The following is an 18366-nucleotide window of genomic DNA, read 5'->3' on the forward strand; positions in this document are numbered from 1 at the left end:
GGAAAAAAAAAATTCAGAGAAACTGTCTTCATATAGGTGTGATATATTTATACACACACACAAGAGACAGTTTTATTTGGGCCGGATATAATGTCGCGTCCGTCTGCAAGTCTGGGCTGCAGACAGACAGCGCCCCGAGTAGCACCGACACCCTTTACCCCTATACAGGGATCTGGATTTACTGCAGAGCCCAGGAAGCGCTGTCTGAAAAGGAGCAGAGTGCCAGAGCAGAACGGTCGCAATAGAAAAGCAGGAAGGGAGCCAAAAATGGAGTCGGAAACCAGGCGAGCAGTGGAGGTACAGAAACGGCAGGCAGAGGCAGAGTCGAGAGTCCAGGCAGAGGTCGAAAACCGGGAGAGTAGCGGAGGTACAAAATCATCAGGCAGTAGAGGGGGTCAGGAATCCAAGCCAAGGTCAGCGTCAGTAATCAGGAGAAATGCAAGGTACAAAAACGGCAGGCAACAGAGTAGTCAGAAGTTCAGGCTGAGGTCGGAGTTAACAATAGGCAATCACAAGTAACACGTAGGGGAACCAAGAATATATCCGGCGGCTTGCAAGCCCAGTCCCAAGGTATTTGAGGGATCAGGTCGTCCCTCACAGGCTCCCGGGCTGGTGATGTCATCAGGACCGCCCCCAGGACCAGACCTGATGATGATGCACCAGCCCCTTCATGACTGACAGAGGAGCGGAGTCTGTGTCCAGTAGACGCCTGCGCAGAAGCCCTTTCATTGTTGCCGCCCTCACTCGGGCGCGAGCCACGGCGCCTCCTAGTGGTTGAGGGCGGAACAGCAGGCCCCGAGATTGACATGTTAGTCTGGCGTCTCCTGGTGGCCGAGGCCTGGACAGCAGGCCCCGAGCCCGAGGGCGGCGTGACAGTCCGTCGCTTCCTAGTGGCTGAGGGCGGAACTGCGGGCCCCGAGTCTGACGGCGACGTGACAATGACATTGCGCGTTAACTGAAATGCCTAATCTGCCACAAGGACTTAATGGACAGATTCTTGAGTGGAGCCTGGTAGCTGGCGAGGTGGTGGTAGATCCAACTGGTTGGTGCGTAGCCGCCGAGCCATAATGGAAGTATTGAAGACTCGAGAGTCTCCCGTCCTTCCATAGGCCCCAATGTCAACAATTATAAACTTGTATTGAGGGTCTACCAGAGCCAACAATACAACAGAAAAGTATTGTTTATAATTGAAGAATTGGGAGCCAGAGTTCGGCGGCTTACGCACCCGGATATGTTTGCCATCAAGTGCCCCAATACAATTAGGAAACTGGCATTCCACCTCAAAGTCCCTTGATATCCTCAACCAGTCTTCCATCCTGGGCTCGGGCATGACAAGTTGATGTAGTCTTGACCATATTTCACTACATGTCGACCTGACTATGCCAGAAATGGTAGATCTTCCAATCAGAAACTCATGGTGGAGGGCGGCATAAGACAGGCCAGTGGACAGGAAGCTGAAGAACAACAGAAAAGGAACATTTTAGAATGCACAAATTAATCAAAAAACAGGTACATACATAACAAACTTGTTAAGATTTCAGATCTACTAACACACATATATTTGGTCGGACAATGACTAATAATAATAAATAATAATCTTTATATAGCGCTAACATATTCCACAGCGCTTTACAGTTTGCACACATTTTCATCACTGTCCCCGATGGGGGCTCACAATCTAAATTCCCTATCAGTATGTCTTTGGAATGTGGGAGGAAACCGGAGTACCCGGAGGAAACCCACGCAAACACGGGGAGAACATACAAACTCCTTGCAGATGTTGTCCTTGGGGGGGTTCGAACCCAGGACCCCAGCGCTGCAACGCTAACCACTGAGCCACCGTGCTGCCCTAAGTAATATTCAGTACATATTACACATAACATGCTGTTCTGTAAGTTTCAACATATCTGGAATAAGATGAGGGCATTAAAATTAGTCCATGAAGCAATAAATACATACTTTGGGCAACACATCATGTACATAGAGAATGTGGTTGTGTATTACATACCGTAATGTGAGTAGAAGTCGCTCCTCTGCAGATATAGCTTTGCGCCTCCTTGTGTCCTGAAAGGTTATCCCAGGGTGCACTGTCTCCAAGAGTCGATCAAATGTTGCAAGGTTCATGCGACAGTATTGGTAGAATTTTGCAGGATGCTCCCGCAGAGAAGAATAGAGGCGGTGAAAATGACCTCTTGTGAGTCATTGCCTCAAAAGTGGATGTACCCACATGCGTCTCCTCCTCCGCGGATCCACTATCACTGGGTATGGTTGACCAAAGTTGCGTGACAAAAGCCAGTTGAAGAGAACCTGCTAAGCTGTGTTGAAAGTCAGACTGTCTGCCATGTGGCACATACAACACCAACACACCTAGTGAAGGCAAGGTCACAAATGGACAGAATGGAGGCTGCCACCTGTTCCTGAGGCAATAAATAGGGTGCAGGCTAATGATTTAAATAGTTTGCAGGCCTCAAAACCGTTAAATGTCCATTTTGCAAGCCTGCGAGAAAATCTCACAATATGGATTCCATACGGATTACATACGGATGCTGACATGCGCAAAATACGCGACCACACCTTGCTTACGGATGACATACGGAGCACTATTTAGGGTCATTCACCCGTATTACACATGTTAGCTACGGACCGTGTTTTGCGTCGGTTAGTGTGACCCCGGCCTAAAGAGAAAAATCAGACAAACTGAACATTTGGAAGTGGTCTCTTATTTTTTGCCAGAGCTGTATGTCCCTCATTATGGTATATACAAGTGCTTCTCACAAAATTAGAATATATTCAAAAAGTTAATTTATTTTTAAAGAAAAAAAAGATGTGGGTCTCATGATGTATGTGAAGACCTAAAATCCATAAAGCAATGTGTACAATAATTTAGCCACTATATTACTGCTTTCTTTGTACAATATTGTAGCTGCTATGATACTGCCCCTGAAGTATAAGAAGAATAAAATAAAATACTGCCTCTTTTGTACAACATGGTAACTGCTATAAAACTGCCTCCCATATAAAAGAATATAGCCACTATAATACTGCTCCTATGTACAAGAATATAACTACTATAATACTGCTCCTATGTACAAGAATATAACTACTATAATACTGCTCCTATGTACAAGAATATAACTACTATAATAATACCTTTGTACTAAAATATAACTAGTATAATACTGCCCCTATGTACAAGAATATAACTACTATAATACTGCCGCTATGTACAAGAATATAACTACTATAATACTGCTCCTATGTACAAGAATATAACTACTATAATACTGCTCCTATGTACAAGAATATAACTACTATAATAATACCTTTGTACTAAAATATAACTAGTATAATACTGCCCCTATGTACAAGAATATAACTACTATAATACTGCTCTTATATACAAGAATATAACTACTATAATAATGCCAATATGTACAAGAATATAACTACTATTATATTGTCCCTATGTACAAAATATAACTACCATAATACTGCCCCTAAGTACAAGAATATAGGTACTATAATGCTGCTCCAATGTACAAGAATATAACTACCATAATACTGCTCCTATATACAAGAATATAACTACTATAATACTGCCAATATGTACAAGAATATAGCTACTATAATTCTGTCCCCATGTACAAGAATATAACTACTATAAAACTGCCCCATGTACAAGAATATAGCTACTATAATACAGCTCCTATGTACAATAATATAACTACTATAATACTGCTCCTATATACAAGAATATAACTACCGTATATACTCGAGTATAAGCCGAGATTTTCAGCCCATTTTTTTAGGGTGAAAGTGTCCCTCTCGGCTTATACTTGAGTCATTGTCCCAGGGGGTAGACGGGGAAGGGGGAGTGCAGAGTCTGCGGCTGTCAGATCATACTCACCCCCTCCTGGAATGGTCTCTGCATATCCCTGCTTCTCAAATGGTCTCCGGTGCCACAGCTCTTCCAGTGTTCAGCGGTCACATGGTTCCGCTCATTAAAGTAATGAAAATGCACTTGTCTCCACTCCCATAGGTGTGGAGGGCATATTCATTACTTTAATGAGCGGTACCATGTGACCGCTGAACACTGGAAAGAGCTGCCGGTGCCGGAGACCATCGGAGAAGCAAGTGCAGAGATGCGCCAGGAGGGGGTGAGTATGACGGGGAGAACAGGGGGAGCCATGTGATATTCACCTGTCCCTGTTCCACCGCCGTGCGCCACTCTGTCTTCCGCATCCTCTGGCTGTGAGGTTCAGTTCAGAGGGTGTGATGACATGTTTAGTACGCACCCTCTGCCTGAACAGTCACTGCAGTTACCCGGAAGACAGAGCGGCATGCGGTGGCGGAATGTGGACAGGTGAATATCGCAGGTGCCGGGGGCCTGAGCCAACAGCGACACCGGCACCTGGTCCCCATTGCGCGCCGGTGTCCCCGCCTGCTCAGGACACCGGCACCTGGCCCCCAGCGATGAGAGGTGATAATGTCCTTTTTTTTAGTCGCAGCAGCAGCATATGGGGCATATATATCTATGGAGTATCTTATGGGGCCATCAACCTTTATGGAGCAGAATATGGGGTATATTATTCTATGGAACATCTCATGGGGCCATTATTAACCTTTGTGCAGCATTATATGGGGCATATTTTTTGTATGGAGCAGCATATGGGGCCCATCATGAACTGTATGGAGCATTATATGGGGCGTATTTTGTATGGAGCATCTTATGGGGCCCATCATTAACTGTATGGATAATTATATGGGGCTCCTGATTCAAAATAGATATTCAAAAACATTTAACATACTTATGTCTCAATTAATTTTACTTTTATTGGCATCTATTTTTATTTTTGAAATTTACCAGTAGCAGCTGTATTTCCCACCCTAGGCGTATACTCAAGTCAATAAGTTTTCCCAGTTTTTTGTGGCAAAATTAAAGTAGGGGCCTCAGGTTATACTTGGGTCGGCTTATACTTGAGTATATACGGTACTATAATACTGCCAAAATATACAAGAATATAACTACTATAATACTGCCCCTATGTACAAGAATATAACTGCTATAATACTGCCTAGTATGTAAAAGAATATAACTATTATAATACTGCTCCTACGTACAATATAATTACTATATTACTGCCCCTATGTACAAGAAAATAACTACTATAATATTGCCTTTATGTACAAGAATATAACTACTATAATACTTCTATGTACAAGAATATAACTACTATAATACTGCCAATATGTACAAGAATATAGCTACTATAATACTGCCTCCTAGCTGTGAGGTTGTGTTTTGTGGATCTCCTCATGTCTGGAGCAAGCCCGGGGAGGGGCCACCCTGGGCGGGGAAGCTCCCCAGGCAAGGCCCTGGCTTCCCGGCCTACACTGGGACAAGCCTCCCAGGCTTCTACCAATGGGAATGTTAATCCCAAAGCCACTGTGAGACCAGTGAACGCAGCGAGCCAAAGCTGCAGCAGTTCAGTGATAGAGGAAAAAGCTGTGAGTAAAGTTTTGGGAGGAAAACCTTCTCCAGTTCCAACAAAGAAGCAAGAAGGAAAAGTGTTGGTGAGTGATGGAAACCAGCTGAATGTGAAGTCTTGTAGCTCCCCAGTCAGTAAGCAGCTCCTGCCTGGTGCACAGGTGAGATTGGCCCCAGCTGTGCAGATCACCTCTCCTACTTCCAGGCAGAGACGGATGTCTTTGGAAAGACAGACAATGCAGGAAAACCTACAGCAACATGGCAGTATGGCGTGGTCAGAACGCACACGGTCGCAATCAGGTGGCAGCGATAAACCTGCTGCGGAGCCTGCATCCAGCCAAGGAGCCACAAAACCATCCATGGTGGACCCACACTGTGTTCAAAACCCCTGTACCCGTGGTCAAGACTAAACCTGTGGGGCCGGCGCGTGCACCCGAGCTGCAGCTAGCGGATGAGATACTGGGACTTGTCCGAAAACTGGGTGAGTTACAGCAGCAAAAAAAGCACTGCAAATGTAAGTAGACTTTATATATAACCTAAAGACTACTAATCCTGCCAGTAATGACGCATATGACCTGAGACTGAACACACTGGGTGTACAGCTGGCAAGTGTTGTGCAGGAACTGAATCTGTACTGGAGAGCATGGGGCCCCTGGCAGAGACCTACAGGACCCGCAAGCGGTTCGCCTCCTATAAGCAGGACTGTGCTGTAGAGGCCAGGACCCCTGATGTTCAGGACAGGACCCCCCAGCAGCGGGCACGGCCAGTGTTACAGGCTGCCCGCTTCTGCTTCCAGGAGGGAAAACAACTGCAGCAGCAGGCAGCTCAGTGTGAACAGGAGCATACACTTCAGACTACATCTGAGGCACCACAGGACCCAGAATGCCCCACACAGGAGCAGGACAGTGTATGTGAGACTGTTTGTGCTGATGAGGCTGAGGCAGCCGAGTTTGAATAAGAGCACACACTGCAGACTCCAGCAGAGGCACTACAGGTCCCAGAGTGCCCCACACAGGAGTAGGACAGTATTTGTGAGACTGTGTGCTGATGAGGCCGAGGCTGAAGCACAGACTGTGGCTGGTGATGCTGTGCCCATGGGGTCGGGGGTTGGAGGGGTTTCACGTTCTGTAATGGACGTCGCACTGTCTGATGAGAATGCTGCTCATGATAATGTGAATGATATTTGTGACTATCCCCTTTGCCATCTAGTCCACAAGGTGTAACAGAGCCCCCTGCTGCAGACCCTCTTCCTGTCAGTCAGCCCAGTGTGACCCGGCAGGTGCCCCCCAGGAATGCCTGGAGCCGCGGCCCCCCATCCTTCACTTCCAGCACCAGGTATACCGGCCAGACATTCAAACGCATTAATGTGGTGCTGCTTAAATACATAGGTGCCAAGGATGATCTGCCACAATGCAGGTATGTGGTGAGAGAGCCGCTCTGCGGCCAGATGGGGTTTGTGGCAAATGAAATACTGGCAGTTTCTAATCTTCAGGATAGGCAGGGCTACGAGGTCAGCTTCAAGCTCATGTCTGACCTGGATAGATTCTGGGCTAATTACCCCAAGTTCAGAGATGTTCAGGGCTGGAATAAGTTTGTGTTGGTTCCTATCTCCAGGTCGGACACAGTCGCAGTAAACATCACGTTCTGGAATGAGGCTATTCCTCCACAGGACATCGAGGTGTGGCTCCGGAGACACTGTGACCTCGTCTCTGGACTCACCAAGGTCAGAGATGAGGATCGTATCTGGACAATGGGGTGGCGGGTCTTGGTAAAATTGCGGCAATGTGATAACATCACTGCCCACTTACCCAACTGCTTTTTCATTGGGAGGGAGAAGGGAAGGTGTTATTATCCCGGGCAACCCAGAAAGTGTTTCAAATGTGGTGGGAAAGGTCATCTGGCTAACGCCTGTACTGTGGTGAAGTGCAGTCTGTGTGGGGCAATCGGCCATGTCTCTGCAGACTGCCGGGACGTCAGGTGCAACCTCTGTGGTAGGATGGGCCACCCTCACAGGGACTGTCCAGACGCCTGGCACAACATCTGCAGAGTCTACCCTGATGAGTTTGTGATGGCAGGGGCAGAGGCTCAGGAGGATGAGGATGTGGTGGCAGGGACACGTGAGGAGGAGGATTTAATGTCAGGAGAGATGCTGACCAGCTCAGATGCCCACCAGGAGTCCACTCAGGCAGCACCAGAGAAGCAGGGTGCAGAGGGGAACATGGAGGTCGTCCATCAGGTCCAGCAGCCTCAGATAGCCCCCCTTCAGCATCACTGTTTGTATCTGATGACTGGAGCATTAATAATAATAAAAGAACACATTGTCCCGTAAACCTGAGGCAGAATATGATACTGGTCAGAGTGCCAGTAAGAAGGTTCAGAATTCTGCAGGAGTGATGGTCGTGTCCAACAAGTATGGAGTTTTATCTGACTCCAATGGTGACTATTATGAGGAAGAGTTGAGGAAAGTTGATGCTGAGTATGACAGGGACATAGAGGACCATCCCCCGCCAAAGCAGAAGCCCTTATCTGTAGACCCTCAGGCAGAGTCTGACATGGACACCAGTGGTGGACAGAACATCTCTGACTCATGATAATAGCTGTTACTCTGCTCCTTCTATATTGTGTTGTGATGGCAGGGTTCTCATTGACAGTGACCTCGAGTAATGTGAATAGCATTAAGCTGAGGAGAACTAGACACGCGGTGTATGAACATCTCAAATATCTTGACACAGATGTCATCTTCCTGCAGGAGACACGACTGACATCTCTGGGGCTTATGAGAGAGGCTGAGAGGGAATGGCGGTCCGGTCCTTCTTTCTGGTCACTGGCTGTGGAGCCTTATGCTGGGGTCGCTGTTCTGTTTAACACCAATGATGTGACTGTGCATAGGATGATGGAGGTGGTCATGGGAAGATGTCTGGTCCTGGAAGTCACTATTCATGGGAGGCGACTCCGGCTTATTAACATCTATGGGCCACTGACAGTGACTGACAGGATCCAGCTGTTTAATGACATCAAGCCTTACCTCTTCACTTCTCTTCCAGTGGTGATGGCGGGGGACTTTAATGCCATACTGACATCAGGTGACAGCTCCTCAGGCAGGGCAGTGACCAGGGATGGTAAGGTCCTACATAACGTCATAATGCAGGCAGGACTGACTGACATTTTCACACAGGGTGGGCGACAGCCAAAATTCACGTATTCATGTTCCAACAGGAGCAGTAGAATAGATTTTGCTTTTGTCAGTCCTACTGAGGCTGTCGGCGCCCTGGGTGAGAAGGTCGTCCCTTACTCTGATCACCTCACCTTGTGCTTCTCTTTGGGGACCTCTAACCGTCCGGACATTGGTAGAGGGTTGTGGAAGCTCAATTCCAGTCTCCTGGATGATGCCTATGTTCAGAGCCGTGTTCACTCCCTTATCCAGCTTCATCTAGACAGGGTTGACTTCTATGACAACATGACCGACTGGTGGGAGGACGTCAAGGAGGATATCAGATCCCTCTTAAAGAGACTGTCAGTTAATAAAGGGAGGAATAAGTACAGCCAGTACCTAAATCTGCGCAAAGAAATGGAGTCACTGTATTCGGTGGGCGGGGATGACAAAGTGAAGATCGACCGGCTGAAATCTGAGATAAGGCAGTATCAGTATAGCAGGTATACCTCCCTGGTTCTTGAACGAGATTATGGGTCCTTAGGGGCCCCTGATCCCTTTGAGAATTGCAGGGAGAGGGTGGCCAAAAAAATGGTCACGGGTCTCATTGACTCCCAGGGTGTATTGCAGGATTCACGGGAGGGTATCCTGGAGGTGGTGAGATCTTACTATGCTGACTTGTTTCAGAGGAAAGTTTTGGATAAAGATAAGATGGCTTAATTCTTGGAGGCAACTCCAGTACCTGATACTAATGATCTGGACTTTTCTCCTTTGACAGCAGAATTAACGGTGGAGGAAGTTAAGGAGACTATTGATAAGTTATATCTGAAGAAGGCACCAGGTCCAGATAGTATATTGGCAGAATTTTATAAGTAATTCAGAGACCTCCTGGCTCCAATTCTCGTGGATGTGTATAGAAATTGTCTAGAAAATCACCTGATGCCTCCATCCATGAAAGTGTCTTCGCTAATTCTGCTGTCTAAAGGTAAAGAGCCGAGCGACATCAAGAACTGGAGGCCGATTGCCCTCTTGAATGTGGACAGGAAGATTCTAGCAAAGATCCTATTTTCTAGATTAGTCTGTTTGTCCCCGGCACTGTTGGCAGGCTCTCAGTTTGGCACAGTAAAAGGGCGGAACATCTCTGGAGCAGTCATCTCGATACGGGAGATGTTTGAGAGATGTAAAGCTCTGCGGTGTGAGAGATATGTTGTTAGTCTGGACCAGGCTAAAGCCTTTGACAGGGTTGATCATGACTATCTGTGGGACACTTTGTCAAAGTACGGTATTCCGGGACAATTTGTGGATTGGCTGAAGACGTTGTACAGAGAGGTGGTGAGCTTTCCTCTGATTAATGGTTGGCAGGGTGACACTTTTAGAGTTGGGGCGGGGGGTGAGGCAGGGCTGCCCACTGAGTCCGCTCCTGCATGCTTTTGCCCTAGACCCGTTTCTGAGGTCACTGCAGGAGTGCGATTTTTAGGGGGTGCCGGTCCCCCACTGCTCGCCTCTGAATGTTGTTGCCTATGCAGATGATGTGACGCTGGTGATCTCCAATCCTCGTGAGGTGCAGATGTTATCTGCGTCCATCAGAAGCTACTCAGAGGCCTCTGGGTCTCTGGTCAACCTTGAAAAGAGTCAAGCTCTGTGGACATTAGATACTGAGTCCAGCTTTGATCTGCCGCAGTTTTCCAAAGCCTGCACCCATATTAAGATCCTAGAGGTTAAATTTGGGAGGGATGATAATGCCACGCTAAATTGGGAGGAGAAATTGGAAACCGGAAATGCAAAGGTTCAGCGATGGAAGAACTGGAGGCTGACCTACAGAGAAAGGGTCACAATGTTGAAGACCTACCTGGTCCCCGTTTTCTTGTATGTCTCTGTCATTTTCCCTTTGCCAGAATCTCTCTCAGCGAGGCTCTTCAGCCTGTTCTTCCAGCTCTTGTGGGGGAATAGGTTGAACCTAATAAAGAGGGGAATAATGTACCTACGGCGGAGAGAGGGTGGACTGGATATGTTGAATTCAAGGGTTTTATTTGACTCCTTGTTTCTAAAGGTGAATTTTGAGAACATGGACTCAAACAGTAGCTCCCTATGGGTAAATAGTATCAGGTACTGCATATTGCCTTTTGCAGAATCTTGGGTGCGAGGCGGCAGTCTCAAGAGGAGGAGATGGACAGGTGACCACCTCCCCCAGTATCTGGACTATGGTCTGAAGTGTGTTAGGAGATGGGGACTGGAGAAGTCTTATATTGAGAGCAGTACCAGAAGAGACCTGTATGCTCATGTATGTGGGACTTTCTTCTACTCTCCACTGGCCCTGAGAGATTGTGTCACCACCACCCTGCAGGAAAGCCTTAGGTTCCTAAATGGGAAACGGCTTCCTCCTAAACTGTTTGATGTCACTTGGCTTTCACTGCATAGTCGGCTCTTTGTCAGGGGGAACCTGAAACATCTGTGTGTCTCTGATCGGAATTGTCCCCTTGGTTGTCAGCAGGAGGAGACTATGGAACACTTTATATGTGATTGCTGGGGAGGGAGGAAGATCTGGGAGGAGGTGTCAGATAATCTAAAAATCCCCAGACTGCGGACCCTAAAGTATCCCGACATAATCTATGGTGTCCCCTCCACTGTTAGTAACATCAACAGAGAGACGATGTACATTATAATCAGTGTCATCAAATATTATCACTGGCACATGAGAACCCGGGTGTCACTGCACAATGAGCTGTTCGATCACACCGCTGCCGCCAATCAGGTTATGTCAGAACTCCGGTGGATAAAATCACTGGAAGTTGGATGGAGTCCAGGAAACATAACGTTATGGAGAAACGTAAAATTCAGTTAGGAAATATGATAATTTCTTTTTTTTCTTTTTTTTTTTCCTCTAACTTTCTTTTTCCATCCCCAGGTGTGGGCACTTTCATTTATTTATCAATATAATCTGATTATTTAGTGCTGTGTATGTATATTACCTAAGTCTTTTGTGTTTTGTAATGCTGGATGATTTTTGTTTTATTATAATTGTATTTATGTTTGGTTTTATAATAAAAATTGCCCCTTATGTATAAGAATATAACTACTATAATACTGCCTGCTATGTACAAGAATATAACTATTATAATACTGCTCCTATGTACAATATAACAACTATAATACTGCCCCCTACAGTATGTACAAGAAAATAGCTGCTATAACACTGCCCCTATATACAAGAATATGACTACTATAATACTGCCAATAAGTACAAGAATGTAACTACTATGTGATATTTAATTTTAATATTATATAAATAAATTATTAGTTCTATAAAAAAAAATGTGAAGTTATTCATAATGGTATATTAAATCTTGCCTTATGATAATACCCAATGGTGTTCTTGTCTATAGTATATAGATCCACCACGTTTCCTGGTTTATTTTCTTTGGTTTGTGGTCTCCTCTGATGGGTGGTTTAGCACTTTGTATGCCGGTTACTTGGAACCTAGAAACATTTCCATTAAGTCTGACCACAAAGAGCCAGAGGTTGCTGAGCATTTGATCAGTATTTTATTAACTTCATCAGAAAGGTGCCTTCCTTGGCGGGTTTTTAGTGGATCTGACATACATCAGACATACTGATGGTTACATGTAGTATGTAGTGCATGTGATGAGCTACACAACATATGTGGTATTACAATTAATGTATGTAGAAATATTGTACTTTGGTTTATTAATTGAAGTAAAAGTTTTTATATTATTAATAGATTTACAACCTGTGCATACAATATGTCCACATTTAAAAGAGCCCAGAGTTGATACCCAGTTTTTGGGGGATATTATGGTATTACTTAAATATAAACTCCTCAAAAGTATATTCCCGATCATTGGTGGTTTTTAGCTACAAAATCAATTGGTTCATACAATATTTGTTATAAGTTTTTTTTCTTGAAACATTATGGGGGTTTGCTGTTGGATGATATTACTGACTGCTGTAAATTGGTGACTATAAGTTGTAATGAATGTCAATTGTCTTTGAGTCATATTTTCATTAGTAATTACTTCTGTCAATATTTGTGACCGATTTTATTTTGTACTATGTTTTTTCCTCTGGTAAGTATCCAATTACGGTATTTGCACTCAGCCATGCGGTTACATTGATGAGCAAAAGGATAACAATGTTTTGAATTTTGACTTTCAGGCTTCATATTTCACCATCCACTACTGTTTCGAAGCAAGACTACCATGATTTTATAGACAATCATCTTGGCTATCTCATACATAAATTTGACTTTAAATTATTTTGCATTGTTACTGTTTTGCTCCTGGTGGTGGGAAAATCATTTTCTTCCTATTGGGGCATTGCGACTGGTCATGTGATTGATGGGCGGTATGTATCGCATAGGTGGTTGGCCCTGTGATGGAAGCTGGGCGTGTTTTGCTCAGCAGATCTATTGCTGAGGGTTGTCACGTGCCCCGTCCTGAGTGACACGGCCAGCAGGCCGATAACAGATACAACAGGACGCGGCACGTGTAATTGTCCTATGTGACGCTGCCCGCAGGCCGGTAACTAATACAATAAGACAAAGGGAATAGGGAAAACCTGGGTAACAATAACAATGGTGGCCCTGCGATAGGGAATGGGGAAGTGGAGACCTCCTTGCACTCCCCTGAGTTAGTGCCTCTACACTCCTAACGTTCCCTAGGCCGGTTCCGCACGGGGCGCCGATCAGGAACCTAAAAACCCTGACTCGCCCTGCACCTAAACTGGGGAATTGGTCGGTGCGGAAACTAATCCCACCACTGCACTAAACACACATAAGGAAAAGTGACAAAACAGGGGAACACCACTTAGCATTGCTCTGTTGCTTACGCTCCCAGCAACAGAGCCCACCACCTGCGTGCATCCTCTCCTCCACCGTGTCCAACATCTGGGTGCACTGTCCAGCAACGGAGTCCAGCACCATAGTGCAGCCTTGGAGCAAACAGAGTCCACACCTGCGTGCAGCTGTCCGGAAACAGAGTCCAGCAAATGAGTCCAGTTTTTCTGCCAAAGAGTCCAACATTTTGAGTCCAGCTTTCCGCAACCGAGTCCAGCATTCTGAGTGCATCTCTACACCATAGCTGTCACTCCACCAAGCAATGCCAGCCCTCCTTGCAGACACCATAGCTGACACTCCATCATTCCATGCCAGCCCTCCTTGCAGACACCATAGCTGACACTCCATCATTCCATGCCAGCCCTCCTTGCAGACACCATAGCTGCTACACCAGCACTCTGACTGGGCTGCCCGTGACTCTCCTTCAGATCCATTCTTTACCCAGGCTTGCTTGCAAATGTGGAACTATCACCAACAGTGATTGACACACCTGACACTCTTTTATAGAGCATTCACACCTGTTACATAATCACGTGCACAAACTAAGGTAACCACAGTGCAATGACCCTAATGGCCACCGGGGGAAAAACCACCTTTGGCACACAGCCAAAGGAAAAAAAAGGTTACTTTGTGCATTTAATCTGCCAGATCCCACCTGGATCATGACAAGGGTTTTTGCTATACATTGAGAAGCTTCCAGGTGGCTTGGAAAGATGGGTCGGTCCAGTCACCTACATACCCACCCAAGGAGGTGTGTCTGAATACCCAAGATGAAGCCTGTGTGTGATTATGTGTTTGAGGACCTGCGGTGATGTCACGATCACCTGACTAGCCATGTAATAGGTACCTGGGAGTGGTTAAGGCTACCTAATTGAGCCTATGTGTTTGGCACATGTTGTAGTGCTGGCTAGTCTGAGCCAGAGGAAGGAGGCCTGTGAGATACCTCCAGAGTGGATGGTCTGATAACCGTGAGTGATACTGACCAGGGTCAGCTAGAGACGTTTATGGGATACCTCTCAGAAAAGGCGTCAGGGAACCAGTGTGGCCGACACCAACAGGAAACGGACATGGGTCCATTTTATGCTGACCTGGGTCAGAAAGAGACTGTTTTCCTATAGAGGTGAATGTGTAACAGACTGTGTACTGGCTGCATGTTGCTAAGTTCCTGAGGAGCGGTTTATGATGTACTTAATAAACCTAATGGATTTTTTTAACCCTAAGTGTTCCAGTGTATGCCTCAAGGACCAGCCAAGTGAGTACTCCCCGTCCATAGATAGTGTGGGACATTACACTATATACTACAAATTACAACCTGTTCTCGCATTCCCTTATAGCTCAGTGTGTTATTAGGTTGCTTCCAGCCATGTAGATGATTTACCAAGAAAAGAGAAACAGCATCATCCAGCTCATCAATAGTGGTTTCTCGACCAAGAATACTGCCAAACTGCATCATGTAAGAGTCATGACAGATGGAAGAATACAAAATGAAGTCCGTCCATACATTCAAAAGCCAAAAGGTAGACGTCCAGGCAAAATATTGGAGTCAACAAGTCGGCTCATCAAAAGGTTCTATCAGTTCTGGTGCAACAAACATGGCAGTGGAGGTGGCTCATATGCTTCATAATAATGAGATCACAGATGTGAATGCCAGCACCATCCAATGCACATTACCCAAGTCTGGAATGGCGGCCCTAAAAAAGGTGAAGAAGCCTCGACTTTAATATCGTCACAAGAAACGTTGGCTCAAGTTTGCAAGAAAGTACAAAAAGTGGACTATAGAAATGGGTGATTTGAAGTGATGATATGGAAGTCAAAAGACTAGGCTCTGATACCCATCAGATCAATCTGGAAATGGGTCTGAAAAACGGGAAAATGGGGCTAACGGATCAAGAAATTGAGGAGCTGTCAAGTTCGGTTTTGGAAGCCTTATGATATGTGGTTGTTTCACAATCAAAATGTGATGACACCACTGGTGTCACTGGCGCAGACTAGGGGGCACTGTAAGGGGGCACGTGCATGAACACAGGGAGTGAAGGAGCCAGGCACACTGTGCGCAAGGACCTGGGCCTAAGCAGTGAGCACAGGACCTGGAACTAGGCAGTCACGTGACCAGGAGGCAGAGTCACCGCACGTGAGGACAGGGAAGGCAACTGAGCACACGGAGTACAGGGCACAGAAAGTAAACGTAGTCAAAGCCAAGGGTCAAAAGCCAGATAAGAACGTGGTACCTAGGGATTAGACAGAGAGTAAACTGAGACAAGCCAAGGGGTCAGATAACCAGGAGAGACAGGGCAGTACAAAGCAGGGTACAGAGGCAAAAGTCAGGGGACAAACCGGGTCATACACAGCAAGGCACACAAGCACAACAATTACGGACGAGAAACCTGGGTCAGCAACCACAAACCGAGTATACGGAAGTATCACCGACACCAAATCCAGGAACTGCCAACATTAAATAGCTGCCCCAGAACCAAAGAGAATCAAACTAAAATTAACCCTGACCTGACCAGGATGGAGGCGGGACCATCCTGTCCAGAGTCATGACACAATACTTGACCAGGATGGGGTCTGTCTTTTGCAAGGATGTCTTTTTTAAGGATAACATCAAAAATATGCCAGACATAACTCCCTGCTATAGATGCTCCACTATTATGATTACTATGCTTCATTGTTGCTATCAATCTGACAATCGATTTGCTTCCTCCTCAGGTATGTCCACTGACTGCTGCAATACCATAACCCATCTTTCCTGATCCCAATCACCCTGTATCTCTCTATTACTGGTATGTCCACTGACTGCTGCAATACCATAACCCATCTTTCGTGATCCCAATCACCCTGTATCTCTCTATTACTGGTATGTCCACTGACTGCTACAATACCCCATAACCCATCTTTCCTGATCCCATTCACCCTGTATCTCTCTATTACTGGAAAGCTTACAGCCTGCAAGGATCCCCGCTGCCTCCCCACCACTACTGGAGCTACTGCCTCATCATCACTGGAGCTGCTGCAACCCCCCAACCTACTGCCTCCTTCCCCACTATCCTGTAGAATGTAAGCCCAAAAGGGCAGGGTCCTCTCTCCCCTCTATATCAGTCTGTGATTGTTAGTTTGTTTACTGTAATTGATATCTGTAATTTGTATGTAACCCCTTCTCATGTACAGCGCCATGGAACCAATGGTGCTATATAAATAAATAATAATAATCTCAATACTGAGCTATATGTGAGTATCCTACAAGATGAGTTACTTCATATATTTGAGTTCTATGGGTATGAAAAGGACAGCATAGTGTTCAAGCATGACTACAACCCAAAGCATACTTCGAGATTGGGATAGAAATGGTTAAATGACAATGGGGTAGAGATGCTGGATTGGCCCCACAGTCCCCAGACCTAAACCCAATCAAACATTTGTGGATAGAATTGAAGAAAAAGCTGTATACATGTAATAAACGTGCAGGTGCTGGTATGTCACCATGGAACCGAGACAGATCAAAAGTTAAAGGGTTTTATTTACAGGGATATGATACTCCTCGCAGGGAGAAAGCAGTGGGGGTTAAACTGATTTTAAAGCAGTATATAAACAGTCAAAAAGAATAACAGTTAGAAACAGGTGTGCTTGGAACTTATCAGTCTACCGAGTACTTGCTTGTAGGGTCGTCTTCTCCCACGTCGGGGCCGTCAGCGAAGGCACTTGTCGTCTCTCTAGTCGCTGTAGGCTCTGCAGTCTCTAAGGACCCACAACAGGGGTCTCGGGGGTTAATGAAGAAAGGCAGGGGGAACACAAGGCATTCCGGCTGTCCCCTGCTCTGAGTCTATGCTCCAAAACTAAACAGTCTCTCAGGGGGAATCAAGGGCTCTGTGTCACTATAAGTCTCTCAACAAGAGACAGGGGCTCTGCACCAAGACCACAGGTGCTGGGACTTTGCACGGGGGTCACTGTCTCTGCACGGGGGTCACTGTCTCTGCACAGGGGTCTGAGCGCACCTCTTCAGTCACTGCAGGTTCTGGTCTCACAGTCTCACATACTCACAAGATGAAGTCTCTGCACAGTCCCCCTGGATTTGTCCTCTGAACGGGAGTCCTCGCTTCTCTCCTGCGTGCAGCTACAACCTGCCCTTTCCCCTGCACACACTGCTCTGAGCTTCACGCACTGTCAGGCTGCCCTCCTTCCTGTTCCTCTTTCCTCCCAGCAGTCACATGACCCAGCACGTCCAGGGCAGAAAGTCTTCCCCCTAGCAAGCCTGCTGTCTGGCCGAGTGGTTACCGTTCAGGAGCGGAGAAGGTATCATGAGAATCTGCAAAATGACTCTGCAGAGCTAGAGCTCTAACAAATGTATTTACTCCTAAAAAGGTCTTAAAAAAGTCAAATTCAGAAAGTCAGCCCTTTTGAAAAGGACTTCTGTCAGCATGTAGCTAAAAATATTAATTACAGCATCATAGAAGTTTTCATTTGGGGCTGGGGATATCCCTTCATGTTTCTTATGTTTTCCCCTCCACATCTCTTAGTCCTCTTCTTTCGTATATTAAAAAATAAAATTTTTCTCCATGCCCAATATCTACAGTTAATACTGTATTGCACGTTATCCAAAGAACAGTCATAAATATTATCTGAGGAAGAATCTTCTGTGTTATCGTTCGAGGTGTCAGTGTCAGAAAAACATACAGTATAACTTCACAAATATTTTTTATAGAACTAATAATTTTTGGATCTATTATTAAAATTAAATACCATACTATTTTGCTTTTAATTTGATCCCAATGTTCTGTGATTGTTTATCCCAAATCAAGTGTTAAAGCAGGATATGACTTAACGGGAATCTGTCACCCCATTTTTCGCCTATCAGCTGCCGGCACCGACATCAGGGGT

This window comes from Dendrobates tinctorius, unplaced genomic scaffold (assembly GCF_039654945.1).
Source record: "Dendrobates tinctorius isolate UK_male_01 unplaced genomic scaffold, ASM3965494v1 ptg000326l, whole genome shotgun sequence".
NCBI lineage: Eukaryota > Metazoa > Chordata > Amphibia > Anura > Dendrobatidae > Dendrobates > Dendrobates tinctorius.